The 13799-nt window shown below is 47.7% G+C and overlaps 1 protein-coding gene across 1 annotated transcript in view; it reads right to left on the bottom strand.

Moving 5' to 3' along the window:
* LOC137307168 (bromodomain adjacent to zinc finger domain protein 2A-like) overlaps positions 1-12581 on the bottom strand; it is a 92086-nt gene extending 79505 nt beyond the window's left edge. Inside the window, exon 1 of the mRNA XM_067976526.1 lies at positions 12491-12581. The gene's annotated coding sequence lies outside the window, so the exon portion shown is untranslated. The remainder of the gene's footprint in view (positions 1-12490) is intronic.
* Positions 12582-13799: the final 1218 nt, after the last annotated feature.

Genomic DNA, 13799 nt, shown 5'->3' with positions numbered 1-13799 from the left:
CAGATTATATAATGCTAGACCACTTTGTACAGGTTGAACTACTGATCAAATGTACGATTAAAAAAATGATTCACAGAAGCAAGAGTAAAGACAAAATATTACACAACACAATACTTGTATAAGAGAAGTGGAAACAGTCCACAAGAGGTTAGGCTATCCATAATTAAAGTCAACAGGTACAGTGAATGCTGCTTTCAGCTTTGCTTAGAAAGAAAGAACTTGCATTTATAGAGCGCCTTTCACGAGCTCAGGATGTCCCAAAGCTCTTTACAATCAATTAAGTACTTTTGAAGTGTAGTCACTGTTGTAATGTAGGAAACGCAGCAACTAATTTGCGCACAGCAAGGTCCCACAAACAGCAATGAGATGATGGCCAGATCATGTGTTTTAGTGATGTTGGTTGAGGGATAAACGTTGGCCAGGACACCGGGGAGAACTCCCCTGTTCTTCTTCCAATAGTGGTCGTGGGATCTTTTACGTTCACCTGAGAGAGCAGATGGGGTCTTGGTTTAACGTCTCATCCAAAAGACGGCACCTCCAACAGTGCAGCACTCCCTCAGTACTGTACTGGAGTGTCAGCCGAGATTATGTGCTCAAGTCTCTGGAGTGAGACTTGAACCCACAACCTTCTAACTCAGAGGTGCGAGTGCTACCCACTGAACCATGACTAATGTGCTTTGAAAGTCTATTCAGCCTCTAAGACAGAGCTAAAAACTAGCAGCCTGACCAGGGACATTTATCCCTTTAATGTAAAGCCACTTCTTTGAAGAAGCGAAGCAACCAAATGTTAACTGTCTTTACACATTGGTAGAAAATGGGATATTGACCTGTAACAGTTGGATTTCCTTTCCTGAACTTCACCCAGACTAATTGGCAGCTGGTCGTACCAGGCAAACCCCAGTTCCTAGAATAGCCTGGAATGGCTGCGCGCTAAAAACCACATCACCAGCAGCGGCAGCACTTAACTCATGGTTCTCGTTAGAATTTTTAACTTGTGACTCGATATCCGGGCGCACATACTGAAGATCATATAAAACCTGCAGATGGCTGATGATCTCTGCGCTCCTCCAATTTTAGGCTCTTGCGCATCCCCGATTTTCATCGTTCCATCATTGGTGGCTGTGCCTTCAGCTACCGAGGCCCTAAGCTCTGGAACTCCCTCCCTAAATCTCTCCGCCTCTCTCTCCTCCTTTAAGACATTCCTTAAAACCTACCTCTTTGACCAACCTGTCCTAATATGTGGCTCGGTGTCAAATTCTGTTTGATAACGCTGTGAAGCGTCGTGAGACGTTTTACTACATTAAAGGCACTAGATAAATGCAAGTTGTTGTTGAAGATTGAAAAGTAGTTTCCTGGGTAGTGTTGCGGCACAGTGTGTTGATAAAATGTTTGCTCCCTTTCTTCTCCTCCCCCCCCCCACCAACGACCATAAGAGATCCAAACTTGTCCATGCTTACTGGAAGAGAGGCAAAGCAAAGAGCAGGCTTTTCCACAAAGAGAACAGCAGACAACAAGTCACCCATCTCGAACATATCCAGGCAGCTTGTTTAAGAGTTTCCCCTTGTTCTCCATGAGGCATGGCGTATGACAGAGTGCGGGATGCTAACTCTCAACACAAAATCATTCGAAATTTATGAGCCAACAGTCTTTGGAAGATTACAGTGCATATTGACAAGAGCGTACGCCATTGCACGTGACATCATCCTACCCAGCAGGCATCGTAGAGAAGCATAGTAACAGTGTCCATGCTGATGAGAAAAATCAATGGAAAAGGCTTATTTCTCAACCATGCCATATCACATGCCTCAGTGGAAGAGTTTATTAGTTACTGAACTGCAACATTTTTCTTTCATAAATGGAAGCACAACCATGCCCATCTTCCACCAGTATCTGGCGAGATTTGAACAAACCCCTTCAGCACATTTACCAATATTCAGGTTGGCTTGGCTAATCTAGATTTTCGTTAAATCGGCACCATTCAACATATGAATAAAAGAAACACAAAATAAATGGAATTTAACGAAGCAAGCAGTTATTCAGAGCCTGAATTTGGTTATTTTACCCATTTAAGAGTTAATTTAGGCTCTGGAATCAATGCGGTGCTTCACTTATTTGCTCTGAACAGGTTCCTTCAGCTTTTGTTGTTAATACCACTCCCTAACTTGCAATTTTTCTTCATGTGGAAGCCGCTTTGACTAGTAAAACATTAACCAGACTGTTGCCACTGAGTTAAATACTCAAACACATTAAACCACAATTTAAAATAATGACTAATAACGCACTTGACTTCTACTATCCCATGCCAACGCCTTCTCCCCTCTTTAGCTCCACCCACCTCATGCAACATTCCTGAACCAAGGCAGTCAGGAAACCTGCTCCCTGTCCTCCACCAACAGTTCTTCAGCCAGCTGAGAAGGCCACTCTCAGTCACCACTCCAGGGCCACTCTCAGTCATGTTCTCTCCAATTCAACCCCCCCTCTCTGCGCCACCTTCAGAGAACCACTAAAAACTCACCAGGTTGGAGGTTTTGGACATGTCCTCTGTAGCGCAGTAAATATGTGCAGCATCACAAGGTTGGTTTCACACTGATTAACTCCAAATGAATGAAAGCCACAAACTGCTCTGCCAGAGAGAACTAATCCTAGATGGAAGCAAAGTTAAGGGTCGGGCACAGTAACTTCATGTTGTGTCCAAGATGGAACTGTGGAAGTTTCGAAGAAGCAGTCTCCATAATACCACAAAGAGGAGAATAATTGTTCTAATTTAATATTGTGACACTGGCATTGCATTTATGAAGCAAAGAATCATGGAATTATACAGTCCAAGGTCATAAGCCCAGTTCTGTAAACTTTAGATATTAAATCACGCATTACCATCATTCTTCCTGCCATCAATTCTACAGTCGATCTCAGTGCAACATGAAAGTGAAGGCGTCCCTGGCACCTATTCTATCCAAATGAATCAGCAATAGGTTAAAATACATGCTGCGGAAACAATTTTGAGGAGTTCTACCTTCGCCACCTGTACTTCCAGACCAGGCCACCAGGTTTGCTGAAGACAACAGGCCCAATTTTTTTTGAGCTCGAGTCACACCATCTGTACAAATGAGAGTCCATGTGGAGTTTGAAAAATATTTCTTTCTTAGCATAGCTTAGTGACTACATTGGCTACCTGATCCAAATCTAAGCACAGAGCACTGATAGTTTAAAGCGTAACTCAAACTCATTCAGCAATTCTGGTGGGGGGGGGCATTCAATATTAGTTAGGGAGTCATAAATAAGATGTTAGAATTAAATGTGTAGTGCATGAGGGAGTGCAATACAGAACAAAATCCATATAAAAGAGTAACCCAATGCCGTAATAGCTCAGTGAGTTTATCCTCTCCCCAACAGTTCATGCTGGTACCTCACCCCTTCCCCCAGGTCCATGTTGGCACCCCTCCCCTCCCCCCCAGCTTCATGCTGGCACCCCTCCCCTCCCCCCCAGCTCCATGCTGGCACCCCTCCCCTCCCCCCCAGCTCCATGCTGGCACCCCTCCCCTCCCCCCCAGCTCCATGCTGGCACCCCTCCCCTCCCCCCCAGCTCCATGCTGGCACCCCTCCCCTCCCCCCCAGCTCCATGCTGGCACCCCTCCCCTCCCCCCCAGCTCCATGCTGGCACCCCTCCCCTCCCCCCCAGCTCCATGCTGGCACCCCTCCCCTCCCCCCCAGCTCCATGCTGGCACCCCTCCCCTCCCCCCCAGCTCCATGCTGGCACCCCTCCCCTCCCCCCCAGCTCCATGCTGGCACCCCTCCCCTCCCCCCCAGCTCCATGCTGGCACCCCTCCCCTCCCCCCCAGCTCCATGCTGGCACCCCTCCCCTCCCCCCCAGCTCCATGCTGGCACCCCTCCCCTCCCCCCCAGCTCCATGCTGGCACCCCTCCCCTCCCCCCCAGGTCCATGCTGGCACCCCTCCCCTCCCCCCCAGCTCCATGCTGGCACCCCTCCCCTCCCCCCCAGCTCCATGCTGGCACCCCTCCCCTCCCCCCCAGCTCCATGCTGGCACCCCTCCCCTCCCCCCCAGCTCCATGCTGGCACCCCTCCCCTCCCCCCCAGCTCCATGCTGGCACCCCTCCCCTCCCCCCCCAGCTCCATGCTGGCACCCCTCCCCTCCCTCCCAGCTCCATGCTGGCACCCCTCCCCTCCCCCCCAGCTCCATGCTGGCACCCCTCCCCTCCCCCCCAGCTCCATGCTGGCACCCCTCCCCTCCCCCCCAGGTCCATGCTGGCACCCCTCCCCTCCCCCCCCCAGGTCCATGCTGGCACCCCTCCCCACCCCCTAGGTCCATGCTGGCACCCCTCCCCTCCCCCCCCAGGTCCATGCTGGCACCCCTCCCCTCCCCCCCCAGGTCCATGCTGGCTCCCCCCCAGGTCCATGCTGGCACCCCTCCCCTCCCCCCCAGGTCCATGCTGGCTCCCCCCCAGGTCCATGCTGGCACGCCTCCCCTCCCCCCCAGGTCCATGCTGGCACCCCTCCCCTCCCCCCCAGGTCCATGCTGGCACCCCTCCCCCCAGGTCCATGCTGGCACCCCTCCCCTCCCTTCCAGGCCCATGCTGGCACCCCTCCCCTCCAGGTCCATGCTGGCACCCCTCCCCTCCCCCCCAGGTCCATGCTGGCACCCCTCCCCTCCCCCCCCAGGTCCATGCTGGCACCCCTCCCCTCCCCCCCAGGTCCATGCTGGCACCCCTCCCCTCCCCCCCAGGTCCATGCTGGCACCCCTCCCCCCAGGTCCATGCAGGCACCCCTCCCCTCCCCCCCAGGTCCATGCTGGCACCCCTCCCCCCCAGGTCCATGCTGGCACCCCTCCCCTCCCCCCCCAGGTCCATGCTGGCACCCCTCCCCTCCCCCCCCAGGTCCATGCTGGCACCCCTCCCCTCCCCTCCAGGTCCATGCTGGCACCCCACCCCTCCCCCCCAGGTCCATGCTGGCACCCCACCCCTCCCCTCCCCCCCAGGTCCATGCTGGCACCCCACCCCTCCCCTCCCCCCCAGGTCCATGCTGGCACCCCTCCCCTCCCCCCCATGTCCATGCTGGCACCCCTCCCCTCCCCCCCAGGTCCATGCTGGCACCCCACCCCTCCCCTCCCCCCCAGGTCCACGCTGGCACCCCACCCCTCCCCTCCCCTCCCCCCCAGGTCCATGCTGGCACCCCACCCCTCCCCTCCCCCCCAGGTCCATGCTGGCACCCCACCCCTCCCCTCCCCCCCAGGTCCATGCTGGCACCCCACCCCTCCCCTCCCCCCCCAGGTCCATGCTGGCACCCCACCCCTCCCCTCCCCCCCAGGTCCATGCTGGCACCCCACCCCACCCCTCCCCTCCCCCCCAGGTCCATGCTGGCACCCCACCCCTCCCCTCCCCCCCAGGTCCATGCTGGCACCCCACCCCTCCCCTCCCCCCCAGGTCCATGCTGGCACCCCACCCCTCCCCTCCCCCACAGGTCCATGCTGATACTCTTCTCCAATTTGGTCCTCACTGTTGCTCCCAGCTCTATCTGCTTCTGCTGCTTCGGTCCAGAAATCTAATTCTGCTGCACCTTGTGGGTAGGAAATGTCATCAAGAGACAAAGAAATTCCACCCACGGTCGGCAGCAGAGATCTAACCCCAGAGCAAAACAACAGTAGGAACCCGGGAATGGTGATGAGGGGCAAATCGGGAAGTGGAGCAGGATGATTTTCACAGGACTTGCAAGTCATGGATTCCACAATATAAGTGTAGCCGTGATTTACCAGTGGCCCTGTTTAATCACTACCTAGGGACCCATGTTAGATCTACGTATGAGCAGACAGGTTCAGAGTTGGTTGTGATGCCTCCTGTGATCGAACAGCCTGCTGACACTGACTGTCTAGGCCCACACATGAAGAATGGCGACTTGGCCAAGGTACTTGAGGACAGTCAGCACCCAAGGAACAATACACCAGTTAAGAGTCAGCACCTTATGGGAAGGAAGAGGAGAGTGAGAAAATTGGTGAAAAAGGGACAAAAATTGATTTAGAGAAAAGAATCTCTCAGCCTGTTTGCCTTGAGCAGGGTGTACAAAATGGAATGAATTCAGACAGAACTCTCAAGAAACGTCACTGACGTTAGAGGCTAACTAACAGAAAACTGAAGTACCATCCAGAGCTGCTGTGCTCCAGCTATTACTGACGTCATGTGGTCTGAAAGCTATCTGGACTGGAATTCTATTCTTGTATCAGACCTGTGGCTGAGTCAGACGAGAGTCGAGTCAGACCATCCTGTAAAATACATACTGAGGAAATGAAATCCAATTCTTGACAGCATCAAACCCCTCTTATAAAATTAATATCCCAGTATACAACATTTCAATCCTCTGCATTGAAAGTAAAGATGAGATGAACTAACCAAAGGTCCTAAAAACTGTTGAGTACTCGCAGAAGACAAGGTACCTCGCAGATTACGAGCTCACACTGAAAAACTGGCAGCAGTGAGTTTCCAACACCCATTTGTGATGCAAGAGGAGCCCTGTGAGGTTTCCTCTTTTTTGTTTCAAATTCCAATTAAGTTTTTATCTCCCATTCTCTTCTCTTTCCCCCTGCAGGCGTTGAATTGTGCTGGGGTTCCACTGACAGATGCCACCCTCCAGCCTTAAGATCAATCTTAGAAGATCAAATGTTTCTGATGTGTAATTTCAGACCATTCTCTGTCCTCGGAGGTTTCTTGGTCAATTCACTGAGTGAACAGTGCAGCTCAATAATAACACTTCCAATGAGTTGACAATATCAACACAAAAGGCAATTACTCTGCTAGCACTGGGGTCTAGTCAGCAACATCCTTCTCGTATAGTGTTTTAACTCACGAGTATAATCTAATCAAACCTCATTTACATTGGACATTTTATCCTGCTTTATACCATTACAATTTTATACATCTTCATTGTAAATGCTTTACATGAACTACCTTGGTCTGGAGCCAGTATGAAAACTCTCCTCACAGAAGGTGTAGTGTCAGAGCCACATCCTAAGGGTCAATTACAGGACGCGACTGGTAAAGATCAGGGACTACCTGGGCAGCGACAGCCGGTGAAGGCCCTCCACCCAAAACATTAACTGATCCTTCTCTGTCAGATGCTGACTGATCTGCTAGGCAATTCTAGCATTTTCAGGTTTTTAGTTGTGTAACATATAGCAAGAGAGAAGGTGAGAGGGAGCAAATACAACTAAATTAAATGGGAATAAATAAAATCAAGGTGGATGGAATAGGAGTTTGATATTTTATTTATGTTCAGAAATTGCAGCAGTCTATCTGGAATAAATGAAACTCAAGTTGTAAATTAAGTCTGGCTACATAGCTGAATCTGCAACAGCAATAAAAATGGCTGCCACTAGTCCATCCTCTCACAACTGTCCTGTCCTTCAAATAGGCACTTTCAATATTTTCTCCTAAAGGTACTGATTTTTGCTGGGCATGGCTCCATGGGTGCCAGGCATCCTTCAGTAGCTTGTCCAAGTGGCCATTCTTCACGTGTGAGCCTAGATAGTGACAACAGGCTATTCCATCATGAGGGGATCACAGTAAAGCTAGTTCCTGACATCCACAATTTCCAGCAGGGGTCAACAGATAGCAATCAGGAGCTGGGACCCTAGCTGATATTTCTTCCCCCTCCCTTGCCCAAGAACACCGAAGCCAATTGTAGCATCCCACCCAATGCACTCCGTGAGGTCCCAGATTCAATCCTCTTGTGCTGTGTTATCTGATCCTAGCTAGGATGGTAATAGGGGTGCTACAATTGGCCTCAGCACTCCTGCGTTATAAAGAGACCAAAACAAGTCAGCTAGGGTTCCTGCTCTCAATTGCTATGTGATAACACCTGCTGGAAAGTGCACGTGGATGGTCGTCAAGTGAGGACAAGATCAGAATCAGCAGTGTAAGCCCTCTAGATGAACAGCCTGCCGATACACAGGGGACAACCGGCGAGATGGGGTGGAGCGCTGGATTTCAATGAAGAAAAAAATCAGGCGGGGGAATAAAGCCGGCGTTCCATCCCATCTCGTCAGTTTCCCGACAGGCGGGTGAGGTCAAAATTGCCCCCACACTGTCTTGACTCAGTCATGAAGAATTGCCATTTGGTTGTGATACTGGAGGGCTGCTGACAGCTGGGAGAATTTACCCCAGCACTAGTCAGCAGCTTCAGAGGAGGAAGTGGGGGGGGGAAAAAAGAACACTGGGATAAACACATTTCCCTTCACTCGGTTTCCTTCTGCTGCTTAGAATACTTGTCAATCACACAGCTGGGCTCAGAAGATCTCCTTTGATTTTCCCTCATCTCCCTGTGAGGAACCATCTGTCCAATTTTATTATGGGGGCAATTCTACAATTTTGTGCGGGAGGGCATACCGAGAATTCCGGTGCACAGGCCCTATATTTATCCGTCAAATGGATGGAAAATCTTAGGGAGCATGTGCCTGAATTCTTGATACGATCTCCCAACGGGGAAGCTCTGCGCCGGGAACACCATTTCACAAAATGACCCACTTTCTGTTTTCTATAATATTCTCCTTTTGGTTTTGCGGCCCACATGCCAGTTTTTCCAGCAGTGCCGAGATTTTGGTGTATGGCTTTACCCCACATTAGGGACAGAGAATTTTACTGGAAAAGAAATATGTGCAGTGTCTGTTTTTCTTACGTCTCTGCCTTGTGCCTCCTCACAGCAAAACAGCTACAATCAGGAACTCATGGTGGATTGAACCTGCATCTCAGCACTGCTGTGACACTGTGCATTGTTACTCCAAAGGACTATGCTGCCACATGGCCATTATTTGCAGCCATCTTTTGTTCTCTAGGCCCACAAAGCAATTCCAAGGGAACCCATCGGGCACATGGTGCAAATTATACCAGAATAGCTCTGGATATCCATACAAGTGGAGCTTATTCGAGACATCAACTGAGAGGGCACACACACATCCCTTCTAAAATAGTCACACAAGGGGAAGATTTGATGTTTTTTTCCTACAATCATAATATTTTACAATAAAAAGTCAATATCTAAGGAAGTGACTGGAAAGGTGGCCTAGTATATGTAGATGCTCCGTTGCACTGTATCATAGAGCAGTAGGACACATATTCCCATGCAGGGATTCTCTATAAGGCTAGTTCCTAATCTCAGATGAATTTGCCCGGTAAACATAAAACAATTTCACACAGGGAGGGAAAGAAATGTTAGAGTCAAAGTTAACTTGGACAGCTCTCCTGTGTCTCCTGACGGCTGTTTATAGGAGAGCACTGGAAGATACAAGGGAAACAATTAGCTGCCCTAACTTTCAGTGGCAAAGTCAATGAGGGAACAGGGTGCGATAAGAGAAAACGGTCAACAAATTATGACTCTATTTGCACAGGATAATCTAAGTTCCAGAATAAAGCAGTGGAAATATCCTGGTGCTTTTTCCCCCTTCTTTCCTAATCTCCCATAGCGCAAAATATACTTGGTCAAGAGTGCAGCAGAGTTTTTGCTGAGGCTATTCTACAAAATCCTGTTGGAAAGCATATAAGAGTGAGTGTTATTAAGTGTGAAAGTGTACGACGACTGTCCCTCTCTCCCTGTGTGTCACTCACTGCCTGTCCTCCACTTGGCACATCACCATGGCAACACAGTTGAGATTGGCAATTCAGTGTGAACTCTCTGTGCAGCACTGTGCTGGTACTTTAATGTGCCACTCACTCTCAATATCAAGTAGCAGGAGGGTGGTTCTGCTCTCATTTTCTCTTTGCTTCTCTTGGGTTTGTTTTGGTCCTTTTCGCTGTTTTAACAATAACCACACCGTTAACAGAGGAAATCATTGTAGGGTATGGCAACCAACCCGCAAGTGACCTCGCCTTGTAACCCACAAACAATGCCACAAGTGAGTTATCTAGTTCAGCCAGGAGAGTAGTTCCTGATCCCACTGTACTCTATCTGTAGCATCAAAATACTGGCATTTGGCACAATTTATATATTTTTAAGTCAACAATGGGCTCCTTCAGTGGCTTAATCTGCAACTATGAGCCACATAGACCAGAAATGGCCCAGGTTCTATTGCCAGTCTATGCTGAGTTAGCTGATTTCAGCCAGAGTAGCAGTAGCGCTGCTACTGTTGGCCTCAGTGCCCCTGGACTAGGGAAAGGAAAAAAATTAACCAGGTTTCTGACTTTTGATCGCTATCCCAGGATGCCTATTGGAAGTGCACATGTGGACATCAGAAGAGGACAGTAAAGTAAAAAAAAACCCTGTCTACCACATTGCATAGTAAATTTCCCATAAGTGTCAACTTGGCTCAGTTGGTAGCACTCTTACCTCGGAGGCTGAAGGCTGCGGGTTCAAGTTCTGCTCAAGAACTTGAGCACATAATCTAGGCTGACACTATACAGCTGTTTGTGGGACCTTGCTATGCTCAAAAAGGTTGTTGTGTTTGCCTGCATAACAGTCACTGTAATTCATTGTATGTGAAGCAATTTGAGATGTTGTTGAGAGATGTAATAAGGGGCTACATAAATGCAAGTCTCTCTAACATTCAATGTATAGTGCATCCTCTACATTATATCTAACATATTCCTTAAAATAGAAAATATGCTATCTAGTATATCACTATATTTGCTATAATATATATTGTACAATATACAGTATGTTCTCTGCTGAAATTCAGTAATATTGTAGCATGTCACAGCAACTGAAAGTGCTCTTCAACGTATGACTTGATATTATATATTACTACCATCTTTACCCTTTCACTTTTGTCACACTATCTCTGCAGCAGTCACCATCTGTAATGCTTTTTAAAATAGAGACAACTCCACCAATGATTCAGTGAGTACAACTCAGTGTAGTACTGAACCATACAAATCATAATGTTCCTAGGTTTGATTCCTGGCCTATGCTGAGTTGCCTGTTCCCAACCACAGTGACACTAAGGGCTATAATTGGCCTCATTGCCCTTGGCCTAAGGAGGGGAAAAATCAGCCAAAGCTCCCACTCTTGACCACTACCCAATGACTCCTGCTGAAAACTATATATATGTGGCCATTGAGTGAGGACAAGACTAGCCTCGGTTGCAATGTCCCCCATGGTCAACTAGCTCACTGGCACTCACTCGTTAAGAATGGCCACTTTGGTACGGTATCGAAGGGTAGTCAGCGCTCATTGAATTTTACCCCAACACAAGTCAGCGCCTTCAGAAGAGATGGTGAGATGACTGAAAAAAAGAAAAAAAGACTTTTACATATAATAACTAATGTCTGTCAGTATGTGATTCTGATTTTCACTTCCTGGCTCTCCAGTAGGAAGGCAAAGGAATGTTATTATGTGGCAAGGATTATCCCAGCTTCTGTATAGCAGGTGAAAGGGCCCTATTAAAATAGAACAGATGGTCCTGCAGTTTTTCCCTCTCCCGTTGCAGAAGAGACTGACCTCCACCTGGCAACTGCCCACAGTGGAATGATTGAAATCAGGAGCTTACTCTGTGGGGAATCACAAGGCACAGACCCATGTCCCCTCACTCAGTGCTGCAGTGTCCCTAAGAGTGGCTCTCAGGTAAGACATTTGTTGGGATTATGGCATGTGACCACATGACTACAGTGAGTAACACTGATAAGGACAATAACCCCCAAAACCCACTTCATTGCTGACATGGGTGTAACTGAAAGTCTGGTTGTAAGGATCTGTATTGTTCTGCCCTTCCCAACTACATGATTCTACTTTTTAAATTTGACTTTTCCTTTATATTGATAAAAAATCTAAAACATTAAGTTTCCTCAAGTATCTGTAATGTTTCCCAATCGATGTCTGCCAGCCCTGAAGCTCCCATGTATTTATCATAAATAGATCGATTAGGTTAAGGAGATAAGTTACAACCCGAGGGAACAAGAGGCAGAGCTGAGAGCTCCACAGCAATAGAACCTGTTTGATTCCAACCCATGTGAAAGCATAGGCATATAATGTCAGATGTTCACAGTAACTTTCATAACAAGATATAACTTTGATAACTATAGCCTCCAAGCAGATCTCTAGACTTCTAGAAAGATCAATGATAATGTTCACAATCAGAAGCCTACTGTACAACGTTTCCTTTTGCGAAGTTGATACAATTGAGTCCCGATAAATGCAAAAAATTTTGCAAAATAAAAACACATTTGCTTGTGGCTGGAGTTGTGCGTGTTCCAAACTATCTGTTGTTACTTATGGATGAATTTACGCCCAGATCGAATGTTAGTCGATGAGCCGCGCGAACAGGACGGTTACTAGGATCCTGCGGGCTCTCTTTGTATGTATGCGAGCGTACGGACTCTAAGACCCAGTGGGATGCCCAGGAGCCGGCCGCAGGAGGAAGTGATACAAGCACAAGAAAAAAAAGATACAAAACTGCACAGCAATCACACGCACGCACGCTGATCCCCAAACTGCTACCGGCCCGATCTGAGGGGTTTTAAAGCCCGATCGGAGCAAGGACCCGGGTCACATCACTCACCTGGCCATTCAGCTCATCCCCAACCCGGCGCGGAGCTCAGCGACCAGCCAGAAATGGCAAAGTTTGGTGGATTTCGCAGAGAGTCAGTTTCACCCCCTCTTCAGGCAGGTGGCTGAGACTAATGACGTCAGTCAGCTCTGACCCACAGCATCATCTGCATAAATTTGACTTTGTAAAGAAAGATTACCATCTACTCATTAACATGCAGCCATTGTGCAGCATCCTCCGCTGGTACACATCGCGACAACCTTCATAATTGTTGCAATTAAATGCCTCCATTTTCCCTTTAACTTTATAGTGCAACTATTAATAAAGATATTTATATTAATATTTTAAAACTATATGAGAGGAAATCACAATCAAAATTTACAGAAACTATATTTTGCGATTACATTATATCTTTGAATTCGAAAAACTTGCTGAACATTGCCAAATTCATATTTTTCATTTTAATTGATTTTAGTTCCATTTTAATGTTCAATAATAAAATGGAACTAGAAATACTATTGTCGGATATTTTATGCAAATACGTAATTATATTATTTTAATTTAGCACCAAAATAGTTAAATATATGTAGGTTGTAATTAATAATTTTTATTAATCAATATATCATTTACATTTTTTTTCTACTGAAAGTGTCACAGAGATTACCTTTTTATTTTATTGAATTGTTAGGATTTATTGAGGGGACCTGCACCAAAAAAATGCTAAATAATCATAAAAGGGTAACCAGTCCCTATCTGGGACCTTTGTAGATTTTATAGAAAAACAGGTTGTTCTGTTTCCTTCGACTTTTTTCCTCAAAGGATGCCATTTTCAGAGTTAGGATATGAAGAAACATAATAAAGAACTGATGGGGACATCTGAATCCAAAGACTATATTCCAGGATTGTAAAGACGTCTAAGCCTCTCCAATGTCTTAGTGGGTCAATTGGCCATCTATAGCCATTGGATTGATAGAATTGATGCCAGGTCTGTGCTAAATTTAATGATAGCCCAGGTAGCAGTAGAGTTGCTACAATAGGCCTCAGAACCTCAGGGTTAGGAAGGAGAAAAATCAGCCTTATCAGTATCCAGTGACCCCTGCTAGAAAGTGTTGGTGTGTGGACATCAGGTGATGACACGATTGAGCTAGGATGACACGGTTGATAGCCCCCGCCCCCCTTCACTCACTATCTTCTAGGCTCCCACATGAAAAATAGCCATTTGGCAGAGGCATCGGTGAGCAGCTAGTATCTTCTTTTTTTCCCCTATTGTCTCACCTCCTCTCTTGTTGGTGCTGATTCTCGCTGGGTTTGGTTTCACAGG

This window comes from Heptranchias perlo, chromosome X, assembly GCF_035084215.1.
Source record: "Heptranchias perlo isolate sHepPer1 chromosome X, sHepPer1.hap1, whole genome shotgun sequence".
Classification (NCBI taxonomy): domain Eukaryota; kingdom Metazoa; phylum Chordata; class Chondrichthyes; order Hexanchiformes; family Hexanchidae; genus Heptranchias; species Heptranchias perlo.
Note: the sequence above shows the minus strand (reverse complement) of the source record. Positions and strands in the feature narration are given on the sequence as shown.